Raw genomic sequence first — 8,206 nt, forward strand, 5'->3', positions numbered from 1 at the left:
ATACACCATAGAGCAACTGAAATACTCTGTTAATGCAAATGAGCTAATGAGGGACCAGTCCTTCCTTCATGGCCTTGGAATGAGATTTCAATCTTTCAAGAGTGAATTTTTACCTTTTTTTGAGTGAAAGTGTAAAAAAAAAAAAGCACTTTCACTCCAAAAAATGTAAAAATTCACTCTTGAAAGATTGAAATCTCATTCCACCATCACCGGTCCCTCATCACACTCTGAGAGGAGAGTGAATAGGGACAAGGGGAGTGTTTCATGAAGGACTTGTCGGACGTTTTATCCGACAGTCACCTCAGTAACCGCCAATCAGATTCAAGGAAAGTTGTCAGATCTGACAACTTGTCCGACAAAAGTGTGGATGAAAAACTCCCCGGATTTGCTCTCTTGTATTGAGAGAGAGCATGTAGGAAAAAGAATATTGTTTTGAAACTCCAGATTCCCTCTCCCGTCAACACTGTATTTGATAAGACAAGGAAAGTATCATGTGTAGGAAAGGTGATCTGCATAAGTGTTAGTGAAGCAAAAGTTGTATACTTGAAACCTTCTTCCGCTAATTTTCATCGCTTCACAGCTGAGCCTTCGGTTTCAGTATTTCCATCCCTTTAACTTTTTTTGCACACATGTTAGAAAATTGTATCTAAAAATCTAAAATTGTAAGGCGCAAAAAATATTTCGAGGTTTTTTTTTTATACACGAGAAATTGATCTAACATCGAGAGTACTTAAACGGGCACCTAAAGCTAAATTTTGAATGGGACCAATGTATGATATAAGAAAAGTGAGATGGAAATGTCAGTTTTGTATTTATCCATAATAATGATCATACTCAAAATCGAGTTAAACCATATTATTGGCCTGCTTAAGTTTTATTTTAACAAAAGATACACAAAACGCATTTTTTTTTCATTTAATGGCTCGAAGCGCTTTAGGTGAATTGTGAGTATTCCAGGAATTAGCTTGAATAAACACAGTCTGGTGTGTTCTTTTTGTCAAATTTGTGATGGAAATGATCAAAGCATGCTTGTTTCTGCATCACCGCGCTGCCAAGTTTCGCCGACTGATGCATGCTCGACTCAAATCACTGTTCCGCAAGATCGGCCCTGATTTTAAAAGTCAGACAGTCAGCGTCCAACAACAGTCGAAGTTAACTCCTCTTGTCCTAATGTACCGCCAGAGATGGGTCTACCGCTTTAGATGGGTATACTGATATCTGATTTCTTATAAAGCACACATTTTAAAAGTGCAAAGCTTTGCTTGCGCCTTTTCATCTCATCCAAATGAAATGACGAACGGCGAGGCGACTCATGCGCGATGAAGCAACGTTCGGAAAGCATGCGACTACGCTACGGCTAGCGCATGGAAACGCTTGGATTTATCGTTTCTCGGCTGTGAAGGTCAAACTGCATTTCTTTTGTTTCCTATATATTTTTTCTCGGTAATTTCCTCTTTATTCGCTTTGAGATTTGACTACTTTTGGTCTTATCACTTACCATATAGTATCCAACCATCCGTGTAATGTTTAGCCTTTGTTTAATATCACTTCGTGTTTTAATCACTTTACTTTATTCATTGATTAAATTGCCTCATTATTCACAATTTGTCTGTTCAGTTCCATTATTTATTCGTTTGCATATGTTTTGTTACCAGATTCAACTGACTATATGCCCGATGTTATTTAGGCACTATTTATTTATTTTAATATTTTTTTTCTTCAATTTATTCGATCCCATTTTTAGAGTTGTATGTTTCTTGTTTCATTTTGGAGTGTAGACTTTTTTTTTCAAGTGTAATGGATTTTCATATTTATTTTTTCACATCTATTAAAAAGTGAACAGGCGAGACTAAAATGTATTTCTAAAAGTATAGAAACGATCTTAATCGTTAAAGCCTGGCTAAAGCGTTGGTAAAGATTCGATTATGTAAAATTCATAACACTATTATTATTATTCTTGCAGTAGTGTTGTGACTGTGATTTTATTTTACTTTAGTTCATCTGGTATATAAAAAAAATGGATTTGATTTTGATTTATTTTCACATTCCAATAACAAAAGTATATACAAGTGTAATAATTTTTCTCAGCATAACATGACAATAAGCAAATGACATAATGAATGACATATGCATACATACATTCTAACATTCTAATTGAAATATAGATTTACCTGTGATATATTTTTATTATTTAAACAAATAGCCGAAAAAGTATATACATATATCGACATAATACATTTTGAAATGTGGAAGACCTCCATCTTAAGCTTAGAGCTTGAAATTGATAAAGGCCTCGAAAGGAAAGGGGTAAGAATACCAAACAAACAGTGCAATAAAAGAGACTTATCTTTTATTGTACATAATAACAGGAATATTACCCCCCAAAAAGTAGATATAGGGAAAAAAAATTCAAATGAGAAAGTCATAATCATAATGTTGATAAATGTGAAAGTGCAAGCGCAAGTGTGAGAGAGTGTAGGTTATTATCGGTTGGTACGAAACACACAGAGATTTTAGGTATTATATTAACAGTTTATTTCTCTCCAAAACAGCTTTGAATGAATAAAGTGTAGAGCATAACTTAATGTCAGGTGATAAATAATTCCATAAATCTGCACCGTAATATCTAAATAATCTAATTGATTTATGTGCTATTATTTGTTTCGGATTTTTAAATTTTGCAGTTTCGTGTGGGATATGTGGATGGTGTTGTTGATTGTGAACATATTCTGAAAGAAAGGGGTAAGTATCCCGTTGTTTGTATTTGAACATGAAGATTGCAGCTTGGAATGTTTTTATATCTGAAATTTCTAATGTTCTTAATTAAAAAAATAAAGAACTGGATCTAGCAAGATATTGTGATCCTGTGCAAATACGAACTGCTATTTTTAATAATAATAATAATAATACACAGATTTATATAGCGTCTTTTCCATTTTGACTAAATGCTCAAGGCGCTTAGAAGAGCGCAAAACATAAAAGTAAAGAAAACTAAGAGAAGTACAAGAAAGGGTAAATTACAAATGAGGAAAAATGTCTGTCTTCAAACCAAGTACCTGGTGGTGAACAAATGTAGTTTTAGGTTGCCCTTAAAGGATGTTGCAGAGTTTGAGTTCTTCAGCTCCTGTGGGCGTGGTAGTGAATTCCACAGGGCTGGTCCGGGATGAGCAAAGGCTCGATCGCCCCAGGATTTTTTAGATAGTGGAATATGTAAGAGACTATATACAGGGGCGGATCCAGCTTTCGCCAATAGGGGGGGCCGAAAAATATTTTCATCAACATTTTTCCCGATTGGCCGCTATAATCTGATTTTTTGTTGGTTTTTCAGGGGATAGTCCTAACAATAGACTGAAGTTTTAGGTATATGTTAGTTTTTATTGTTATAAACAAGATAAGGTATCTCATGTGGTCTTAATATATAACGCGAGCGCGATGTGCGAGCTAATTTTTTTGTATATTTTATGTCCTTAGAACTGAAGATTCTGAGCATGTTTTATAATCATGAACAAAGATAAGTATCTAACTAAACAATGTGAGCGCGAAGCGCGAGCCGAAATTTTAATATAGTAACGTGAAAAGGGACTCAATTAGGACTGTTTTTAGTGATTAATGAAGAGGATACAAGTATCACCAATTACATAATGAGAGTGCGAGCACAAAATTTTTGATATTCCGACCTGAAAACTGGACAGTCTAAGCGCGTTTTTATTTAAATGAAGAACAAGCTGTGTGTCTCAAACAATTAAATGCGAGCGCGAAGCACGAGCTTGATTTTTTGATATACTCACATGATAAAGGAGCATTTTGACAAATTTTTGAAAGAATTTCCAAAGAGGATAGGTATCTCACAAATTAAACAATGCGAGCGCGCAGCGCGAGCTGAAAATTTTGATATAACAATTTGTGTAAATCAAACAAAATAATGAAAGCTTGATGTGCGAGCTAAAATATTGTGTGCAAATTGATTTCAGAACTAGATATATTAAGTGTCATTTAATCCTCTTGAATGGAATTCATTACACAGGCAATGCGAGCGCGAAGCGCGAGCGAAATTTTTTATATAAAGTCTATTTTCCAATTCTTGCCCTTATCTTTTTCTTGTTTCCTTTCGGGGTCGGGCCGGTTTTTACGAGGCTGTAAAGTACCTACCTCTTTCCTACTTTTCTTTCTGTTTTTCGTAGTTTCTATCAAGTTAAAGAGTACACTTTTTCTGCAGGTTGTCAAAAAATAGGGGGGCCGGGGCCGGCTCGGCCCCCTCCTGGATCCGCGCCTGATATAGATTGGGATAATCGCAGTGTGCGTGTAGGTTGAATCCTTGTTTAATCTTTCATCTATGTACAATACGTGTCGATAACCTTTAAAGAGGTCTCGTACAAATTTGTGAACTCCAGGAAAGGGGAATGAACTTGTACTGACACACAATCGAGCATTCTTATCTTACATCACTTATGAAAGTCCTAAAAACTCATATTGTTTCTTTTCTTTACAGACGTTTCTTTTTTTTCTTGCTCCTAAAATTATCTCTCTTAGATTTTTATTATGACAGTAAATATCATACAGTGGCAGAATCTAATGATACGTTTTCGAAATCAAACAGCTTTAGCATTTTAGGGGCCTACATATTAACTCTAGAAGCCTCAACAAACATTTTGAAAACCTCGAACACCTCCTTTGTGCCATCAATAAATTTCTATTTTCAGTTATTGGTGCAAGCGAAACCGGGTTTAATGAAAACTCTCCTCCGTAGTTTAATTTACCAAAATATTCTTTGATTAGAGCTGACCTTGGACGGAGAGGGGGTGGTGTTGCTTTTCACTTTTCCGACAATTTGAAATTCCAAATTCGAAATGAAATAAGATTTTATCTAACTGAAACATTGTTTATTGAGATCGATATCCCAAAGGGTAAAAATATCAGTATTGGCCTTATATACAAACCACATAATGTTGAATTCGATATATTTTGTCAAATTTTAAGTAGTGTCTTGCTTAACAGTTACTCTCTACAGAGAATAAATACATTTATTTCATGTGTAATTTTAATACTTATTTTCTCACTTTAAATCATTCTTATACCGAAAGATTTATTCACTTGATTCTTATACTTTCTCTCCATATATAAACAGAATCACTTCAGCCTCTGCGACTTTGATAGATAACATTTTTTTATATTATTCATAATGAAACAATTATTGGCGGCTTGCTTAACTAAGAAGTATCAGATCATTTACCAATATTCACCATTTCCGAAACAGACGCATCTAAAATAAATCAACTACATCTCCCAGCTATAGATAAGAAACTCCTAAAAAACCGGGGGAGCTTTTCTCGAAAGGGTGCGGCCATCCCAGATCTATCCTCGCTCCGCAAACGCAGACGATCGTAACCAGACAATCAAATAGGAAATTGCAACAACGCCCATTTTACTGATTTCATTTCAACGCCATTCGAAAATTCTCTTTTTCTAAATCCCACACTCCAACTTCCAAGGATTTAAAATAAATCCAGATCGGCTGTGAGTAGTGACCAGCCAAATATTAGATATAGATTTAAACCTTGTTGATTTAGATATAGATTTAAAAGATTTGAATTTAAATCTTTTGAGATTTAAAATTAAATCCTTAAGATTTAAAATAAATTCTAAATTCGGCTGTTCACTATTCACAGCCGATTTGGATTTATTTAAAATCTTTGGAATTCAGAGTGCACCGACCCCACTGAAATAATTAATATCACAAAACAGTTGAACTCTAGTAGGTCACAAGGACATGATAAGATAAGTACACTCATGCTTAAAGAAATTATTTATGATATTGTTGATCCATTAACTTATATTTTTAATCAATCTATATCATCACGTATTTTTTTGTCCGAATTTACTCAATATTACAAAAGTTACCCCAATCTACAAAAAAAGATGATCCTTATTATATAATTAATTACCGCCCAATTTCTATATTTTGTAGCATATCAAAATTCTTAGAAAAAATAATATACACAAGATAATACTTGCATTAGTAAATATTTATTACAAAATTACAAAAGCGATTGCTAACAATGAACATGTTATTGGAATATCTTTGGACTTAAGCAAAGCGTTCGATACACTTAATCACAAAAGATTTATACGGAATACGGGGCAACGCACATTGATGGTCAGCAGATTATTTATCAAATAGACATTAGACAATTATGTTATATTTAATGGAATAAATTCAACCTTTAAATTGTAGAATGTGGTGTGCCCCAGGAGTCAATTTTGGGGCCGCTTCTTTTCCTATTATACGTCAATGATACGCCAAATCACCACTACCGTATCCAGAGGTGTTGGGATAATTTCCAAATTAAAATACTTATTACCCCAAAAAACTCTTTTTCTTCTTTATAATGTCTTGGTACTCCCTCACATACCATATTGCAACATTGTTTGGGGTATTTGCGGTCATACAAAACTTATTCGGTTTTATTATTACAAATAAACACAATCACATCACTCCTGTTCTTAAAGACCTCCATTGGTTGCCCATAAAGGATCGCATAGTCTTCAAAATTCTACTTTTGGTTTATCATATCATCAATGGATCCGCACCCGATTACAACAAGTCTCTTAAAGTAACTGTACAGGGGTTTATAAGTTTCTATTCAAATACGAGTAGATTATTCTGAGCGATACAAAGCAGATTGATTGCAAGAATTATTGTGAAAATGTTTTGGGTGGAGAAAATGATTCAATTCTAAAGCAATTCTCTATCACAAAATGGACATGACAGTATCTACTCCAAAACCGAGTTGAAATAAGAAATTGCGTAACGTGTCTATTATATTATCAGTTGGCATTTCCTTCATTATACAATAATAACGTAATAGGTTATAGGTACTTATCAAGCCATTTCCGGTACACAAGTTCAGTTGAATACAAATAAAGCCACACGTTCCTATTCAAATAGATTTGAGGATGTTTCCTTAATAGTTTTACTTGAAAAATACTTTTACTTACAAATTATGTAATTACATTAAAAAAAACCTAAAGATAAAGTTATTACCTTATGTGTTTTACCCATGCATGTACTGGGGAGAAAATTGTTTTGTTCTTAAATGTAAAATACTCAGTTATTTTCATTTTGGTATTTATGTATATCGGGATGAGTTATAGTATACTACATGCTTTTGAGTCAGAAGTAATGTTCAGTGTGATAAATCCACTATAAATCATTGTGTATCAATATAATCCTTACTATAATTTGGCTAATCTTGTGTGTCCTTCCGTTTGTTTGACGGCGCTTTTCTCCGTGGTTTTCCACTCAATCGAGCTGGATTTTTTTGGTCATGGGCGGAAATCCCAGGGGGGACGTGTCCCCCCTACTCAAAATAGTAGGGGGGACACAATATCAAATGTCCCCCTACTATTTTTGGTCTTTTATGATGGTAAGAGTTACATCATTCAAAATCGAAATAAAACATTTTTTGCTCGTCAAATTTGCGGCAATAAATAACTAATGCACTTAATCAGTTGTCAATTAAATTGTTTTAGTTCTTGGAAGAAAATTTTTGAATAAACCTAATTTCATATAATGAAATACAAAAGTACAAGTGGGGATCATCAGCCCACCTAATGAATATTCACAAAGACATGCCTAGAGCTGTTTCATCGGAATAATGCATATCTTATAAAATTCAATAACTTTGTTATTTGTTATCCGATTTTGATCAAATTTTCAGCATTTCGCTTTGTGAATTTTACCCTATTTGTTGAGATATAAATATCTCCAGCCTGGACCATCCCTTTAAGGCTCTGAATCGTAAGTTATTGAGTCAAAGCACAAAATGTGGGCAGTTGTCACAAAGAGGTTAACCCTATTCTGACTTGGCTTTTTGAAAAAAAGTGTTGACTGGGGGTTTGCTGGGGGAGGGGAAAGGTAATCAACAAAAAAAATTAGGGGGGGGGGATCGTCCCCCCACCTAAAATTTAGGGGGGACACGTCCCCCCCCCCCGCCCCCCGCTTCCGCCGCCTATGGGGGTGAGGGTCTAAATCTAATGTTTCTGCCCGGTTTCATTTACAAAATTGTATTTAATCCTATATTTTAACAGATTGGGCTACCTGCTACTCAACGCTCCAAAATAAAACTGTGCCAGTGCTCTGTTGTACACAGTTCAGTGCATGGTTAGTATTTTGACGTTAATGTAATATTGAATGATTGTAAATCCA

Source organism: Lytechinus pictus, chromosome 4, assembly GCF_037042905.1.
Source record: "Lytechinus pictus isolate F3 Inbred chromosome 4, Lp3.0, whole genome shotgun sequence".
Taxonomy (NCBI): domain Eukaryota; kingdom Metazoa; phylum Echinodermata; class Echinoidea; order Temnopleuroida; family Toxopneustidae; genus Lytechinus; species Lytechinus pictus.